This window comes from Palaemon carinicauda, chromosome 20 (assembly GCF_036898095.1).
Source record: "Palaemon carinicauda isolate YSFRI2023 chromosome 20, ASM3689809v2, whole genome shotgun sequence".
Lineage (NCBI taxonomy): Eukaryota > Metazoa > Arthropoda > Malacostraca > Decapoda > Palaemonidae > Palaemon > Palaemon carinicauda.
Window position 1 is genome coordinate 22468542 of NC_090744.1, and position 7500 is coordinate 22476041.

Here is a 7500-nt window from a genome sequence, read left to right on the forward strand (position 1 = left end):
AGGGGTACAGTGATCTCACACTTTTTACATCAGTAAAAAAAAAAAAAGATGAGTTAATATTACTTTTATTACTAATATCATTATCATCATCATATTCTTCTATTACTACTATTTGTTTCATCTGCCAAGATATTTTCCTTTTCTCCAAGTATGTGCCACAACTACTATTATAATTAATAATAATAATAATAATAATAATAATAATAATAATAATAATAATAATAATAATGTCAGCAAAAGCCATATACAGAGTTACAATAGAGGTACAGTGATCTGAAACTTTTTACATCAGTAAAAAAAAAAAAAAAGAGTAGAGGTCCCCTTTTTTGTTTTGTTTCATTTGTTGATGTCGGCTACCCCCCAAAATTGGGGGAAGTGCCTTGGTATATGTATGTATGTAAAAATAAAAAAGGAGTTAATATTACTTTTAATACTAATATCATTATCATTATCTTATTTTCTTATTACTACTATTTGTTTCATCTGCCCAAGGTAATTTCATGAGCGCATGAGTTCGAAAACCAAGTCCCTGGACTCATGGATGTACCAAAAAAGAAAAAAAAAGATGAGCTAATATTACTTTTATAACTAATATCATTATCGTCATCATATTCTTCTATTACCACTATTTGTTTCATCTGCCCAAGGTAATTTCATGAGCACATGAGTTCGAAAACCAAGTCCCCTGGACTCATGGATGTATAAAATAGATGGTACGAATTCAGCTTCGCCATCATCAATTACCCTCCGGCGATGTTTGAGAGTATATTGTTGAATTACTGCATCTCTGGATTTATGTTGTTGTTTACTTATGGTACTTAGAATTATGTTGTTGTTTACTTACGGTACTTAAAAAACCTTCATTCTTTTGTGTATTTGAAAGTTACGAGGTGCTGGTGTGCATTGGTGGAGCCGTTCGGGAATGAATCGATATATATTTTTGAAAATTATGGTGGGTGTTCATTAAAAAGGCGAATCTATTTCCATTTCTATATTGCATAGCTCTCTCTCTCTCTCTCTCTCTCTCTCTCTCTCTCTCTCTCTCTCGTTTTAATGGTCACTAAAAGGGTATATCATATATAACTCTCTCTCTCTCTCTCTCTCTCTCTCTCTCTCTCTCTCTTTTTCTCTCTCTCGTTTTAATGGTCACTAAAAGGGTATATCATATATAACTCTCTCTCTCTCTCTCTCTCTCTCTCTCTCTCTCTCTCACACATGGTCACTAAAAGGGTATAGCAAATTTAATGACTAAAACCTAAGAATATAAAAGATATGATGACAAAAAAATTAAGAAAATTAAAAATGCATAAAATATATGCCAACTTTTCCAAACACAAATCAGAAACTATTTCGCAAACTAATAATGAGATCATTTTGTCTACGAAGGCCGTAGGGGCAGGCAATCAATTATTTTTTTTTATTTGTAAAAATGAACAAGAAAGGATAGTGAAAAAAAAACAGGACCAACCAAGTCACTAGAAACAAACATTACTTAACATTAAAAAAATTTCAACCTTACTTGACATCCTTAAATTTTCACACAAAGGCTGATGGCATTGGCAACGTCACGCCCTCATAAAAATTATATAAGAGAAGAAATAAAAAATAAAAAAATAAAAAACGAGCCTTGCTTGATATCACATTTTTTTCCCACCTTACTTGACATCCCATTTTTATTTTTTTCACACGAAGGCCGACGGCATCGGCAACGTCACGCCCTCATAGAAATTATATAAGACAAAAAAATTAAAAAGAATCAAAAAAATGAAAAACAAGTCTTGCTTGATATCGCATTTTTTTCCACCTTACTATAAATCCCATTTTTATTTTTTTCACATGAAGGCCGACGGCATCGGCAACGTCACGCCCTCATAAAAATTATATAAGACAAAAAATAAAAAAATAAAAAAATAAAAACTAAGTCTTGCTTGATATCGCATTTTTTCCACCGTACTTTAAATCCCATTTCTATTTTTTTCACACGAAGGCCGACGGCATCGGCAACGTCACGCCCTCATAAAAATTATATAAGATAAAAAATAAAAAAATAAAAACTAAGTCTTGCTTGATATTGCATTTTTTTCCACCGTACTTTAAATCCCATTTCTATTTTTTTCACATGAAGGCCGACGGCATCGGCAACGTCACGCCCTCATAAAAATTATATAAGATAAAAAATAAAAAAAATAAAAAAAAATAAAAAACAAGCCTTGCTTGATATCACATTTTTTCCACCTTACTTTAAATCCCATTTTTATTTTTTTCACATGAAGGCCGACGGCATCGGCAACGTCACGCCCTCATAAAAATTATATAAGACTAAAATAAAAAATAAAAAAGTAAAAAACAAGCCTTGCTTGATATCACATTTTTTCCACCTTACTTAACATCCCTTTTCTATTTTTTTCACACGAAGGCCGACGGCATTGGCAACGCCACGCCCTCATAAAAATTATATAAGACAAAAAATAAGAAAATAAAAAATAAAAAACAAGCCTGGCTTGATATCACATTTTTTCTACCTTACTTAACATTCCATTTTTATTTTTTTCACACGAAGGCCGACGGCATCGGCAACGTCACGCCATCATAAAAATTATATAAGACAAAAAATTATAAAGAATAGAAAAATAATAAACAAGAATTGCTTGATATCGCATTTTTTTTTACCTTACTTTAAATCCCGTTTTTATTTTTTTCACACGAAGGCCGACGGCATCGGCAACGTCACGCCCTCATAAAAAAAAAAAAAAACGATATAAGAAAAAAAAAGTATATAAGAAAGAAGCCTTTGAGGAATGTTAAAAGGCAGATCGTCTCCGATCATTAGTAACAAAACCTTCAATTACGATGGTAGAAATGAGTGGTCTGGACCGGCGTCTTAAGACACCTCCTTCCACCGTAAATCAACTTAGCCTGATATATGAATATACCTTGGGATGATGTACGCCCTGTTCCTATTCGGTACGCCCGCGTGGGTGGCGCTGCGAAGAGTCGTGTGGTGTGGCAAATGTAAGATTGCCCCATCCGATGAGGTTAACTTCGCTCTCTCTCTCTCTCTCTCTCTCTCTCTCTCTCTCTCATTATGACAACAGTTGCAATGCAGTAAACAGGCTGCTTGGAATGCATTCAAGTGCTCTCTCTCTCTCTCTCTCTCTCTCTCTCTCTCTCATTATGAAGACAGTTGCAATGCAGTAAACAGGCTGCTTGGAATGCATTCAAGTGCTCTCTCTCTCTCTCTCTCTCTCCTCTCTCTCTCTCTCTCCAAGCAGAATTTTTCCTGCATTGCAACTGTCGTCATAATGTGAGAGAGAGAGAGAGAGAGAGAGAGAGAGAGAGAGAGAGAGAGAGAGCATTGAGTTTACCCTAGAAATTCTGACACTTATAAGAATTTTGATTATTGCCAAAAAATGGGATTCAATTAAAGACTTTATTCACTATCCCATTTTTCAAATGAAGAAAAGATGGTGACAGACATACCTGACGCATTATTCCTTTCTTTTTTTTTTTTTTTTTTTTTTTTGCCACCTGAAATTACCTGTGGCTATTCTTGCAATGATTGGAACAAACAGACTGTAGTTCGGTCTGATCTTTGTCTGAACTTCAGAAGCTCAAACTGCAGAAGCAGAAACTTGTGAAGCACATACTTCAGGAGCTTAAACTTCAGAAGCTCAAACTTCAGAAACTCAAACTTCAGGAGCTTAAACTTTAGAAGATTAAACTTCAGAAGCTCAAACTTCAGAAGCTTAAACTTCAGGAGCTTAAACTTCAGGGGATCAAACTTCAGAAGCTCAAACTTCAGAAGCTTAAACTTCAGGAGCTTAAACTTTAGAAGATCAAACTTCAGAACTTTAGGGACTTAAACTTCAGAAACTCAAACTACAGGAGCTTAAACTTAAGAAGCCCAAACTTCAGGAGCTTAAACTTAAGAAGCCCAAACTTCAGGGGCTTAAATTTCAGTAGATCAAACTTCAGAAGCTCAAACTTTAAAACTCAAACTTCACAAGTTGAAACTCGATGCAAATGCTTTTTTGTTGAGCAGATTGACAAGTCTCGTTCGATAGTTAATCTGTTATTTGCCTAATTTTCCTTAATATTTTCTTATTTCTCTGTTATTTATCCTTTGTAATTCAGATACTTTCCCTACTGTCATTTGGGATTGTTACAACCTTGTTTTCCAGCTATTGTTGCAGAATAAGTTTACAATTGCAAAAAAAAAAGGAAAAAAAAAACTGTAATCCACTCAATGTCGTTTTTACTTGTTATTCATTATATCATCATCATCATCATCATCATCATATCCTCCTAAGCCTATTGACGCAAAGGGCCTCGGTTAGATTTTGCCAGTCGTCTCTATCTTGAGATCATCATCATCATATCCTCCTAAGCCTATTGACGCAAAGGGCCTCGGTTAGATTTTGCCAGTCGTCTCTATTTTTTAGATCAATAATTCTCCATTCATCATCATCTACTTCACACTTCATAGTCCTCAGAAATGTAGGCCTGGGTCTTCCAACTCTTCTAGTGCCTTGTGGAGTCCAGTTGAAAGTTTAGTGAACTAATCTCTCTTGGGGAGTGCGAAGAGCATGCCCAAACCATCTCCATCTACCCGTCATCATGATCTCATCCACGTATGGCACTCGAGTAATCTCTCTTATAGTTTCATTTCTAATCCTGTCCTGCCATTTAACTCCCAATATCCTTCTGAGGGCTTTGTTCTCAAATCTTCTAGGTCCATTGGAGATTGTTTCATTTTCATACCACGACTCATGTCCATAGAATAACACCGATCTCACTAAAGTGATATATAGTCTGATTTTTATATGTATTTTCAGGCGATTTTATTTCTAAATTTTACTTAACCTAGCCATTGTCTGATTTGCTTTTTTTAATCTTTCACTAAACTCTAATTCTCAAGACTCCGTTCTCATCATCTCTGTCTCCCCTCTATTTATTTTCAGCCTAACCTCGTGTGATATTTCATGCATTCTGGTAAACAAGCATTGCAAATCCTGTGGTGTTCTGCTAACACGGACAGTGTCATCACCATACTCTAGGTCTACTAAATTCCTATCACCAATCTAATCCAATCCTTCTCTACTATCTCCGACTGTTCTACGCATTACAAAATCCATGAGGAGGATAAACAACATAGGTGACAACACATTCCCTTGGAGTACTCCGCTGTTCATTGGAAATTCATTTGATAAGACTCCAATAACATTAACTTTTCACTTGCTGTGCTCATGAACAGACTTAATCAAATTTACATATTTAAGAGGAATTCCATAATAACACAGGACTCCATAAAATAGGCCGGTTCACTATCAAAGACTTTTTCATAGTCCACAAATGCCATCAAAAGTGGATTTCTAAATTCTACGCATTGCTGTACCACAGGTCTCAAAATGAAAATTTGGTCAGAGCAACTTCTACCTTTCCTAAACCCTGCTTGTTCATCTCTCGGGGTTGTACAGTTGGCTTCATAAATGCCGGTACACTTCACGGGAAGGTGAGGAGACTTCAGTTCGCTATATATTGTAGCAAATAATGATGTGTTTAGCAAAAGAGAATATGTTAGTAACACTGCCTGTAAAACTAAGTGACTGAGCTTGTAAGCGCTAAATCAAAAGTATGTTTATTAATTTTACGAAGTGATGTTAAACAAATAACACTATTTTCTAGTACAGCTTCCGTGAAATGTACTGAATTAATGAAGCCAAGTGTACCTTAGCAAATAATAATAATAAACAATAATAATTGAAAAACTAGTCCCAGATGACTCAACACATAATGTGTAACATATTTCACCTGAGATGAAGTGTTTACTTTTCTGTGTATCGTAAATACAGGATTTAAAGAACAGAGATGAATGGACGCTGTATAGTTCAGGCGGCGACTTCAAAGATTCTCGTTATGTCCCAACACCTGACGAGAATAATTACACAATGGATTGAATCCCGAAACTGAAAATATGATTTGTTCTCAATCGTTGACGTTTATATAATTTTCTTGCTCAATGTCGGATTGGGAAATTTGTCTACGTTTAGCAAGAGTTGTATTAACTGTTCTGTTTTAGATGTACATTACGAACCACGCATTATTATTATTATTATTATTATTATTATTATTATTATTATTATTATTATTATTATTATTATTATTATTATTATTATTGTTGTTGTTGTTGTTGTTGGTTTGGGCATGCTCTTCACCCTTCCCGAGAGAAGACTATGAAGAGCGAAGTAGGGAGATGATGAATGGAGAAGTATTGAATTAAAAGCTCAAGATGGAGACGACTGGCGTCAATAGGTGTAGGAGGAGATTATTAGTATTATTATTATTATTATTATATTATTATTATTATTATTATTATTATTATTGTGTTGTTGTTGTTGTTGTTACTAGCTAAGCTATAACCCTAGTTTAGTAGCAGGTTGCTATAATCCCAAGGGCTCCCAACGGAAAAATCGCCCAGTAACTAAAGGAAATAAAGAAATAATAAACTACAAGAGAAGTAATAAACAATTAAAATGAAATATTCTAAGAACAGCAGCAACATTAAAATAGATCTTTCATATATGAACTACAACAACTTGCAAAACAAACAAGAGGAAAAGAAATAAAATAGAATAGTGTGTTCTGGTGTACCCTCAATTAAGAGAACTCTACCATGGACAGTAGAAAACCATGGGTACAGAGGCTAGGCACTACCCAAGACAATTTATAGTCTATTAAATACGCTTAATCAATGTATGGTTGTTGTTACCATAAATTCAATACCTTCCAATCTATATAGATTATTGAATCAGCTGTTTCAGCCACACACTAAAACATCTTACAGGTTCATTGAATTATGTATAGGTTATTGAATCAGCTGTTTCAGCTACACACTAAAACATCTTACAGGTCATTGAATTATGTATAGGTTATTGAATCAGCTGGTTTCAGCTACACACTAAAACATCTTACAGGTCATTGAATTACGTATAGGTTACTGAATCAGCTGTTTCAGCTACATGCTAAAACATCTTACAGGTCATTGAATTACGTATAGGTTATTGAATCAGCTGTTTCAGCTACATGCTAAAACATCTTACAGGTCATTGAATTACGTATAGGTTATTGAATCAGCTGTTTCAGCCACACAGGCCATTGAATCACGTATAAGTTATTGAATCAGCAGTTTTAGCTACAAGGTTCAAGGGCAGTTTATAGCTATAATATAGCTAGTTTTTCTTCTTAGTTGGTAACTGTGACCATAAAATCAACATTCAGTAAGAGTATCCACAATTTACATTATTATTATTATTATTACTATCCAAGCTACAACCCTAGTTGGAAAAGCAAGATGCTATAAGCCCAGGGGCTCCAACAGGGAAAAATAGCCCAGTGAGGAAAGGAAATAAGGAAATAAATAAATGAAGAGAACAAATTAACAATAAATCATTCTAAAATAAGTAACAACGTCAAAACAGACATGTCATATATAAACTATTA

At 34.5% G+C, this 7500-nt stretch overlaps 1 pseudogene; it reads right to left on the reverse strand.

Moving 5' to 3' along the window:
* The window catches only part of LOC137659462 (paired box protein Pax-7-like), a 123842-nt pseudogene that overhangs the window by 95408 nt on the left and 20934 nt on the right, over positions 1-7500 (reverse strand).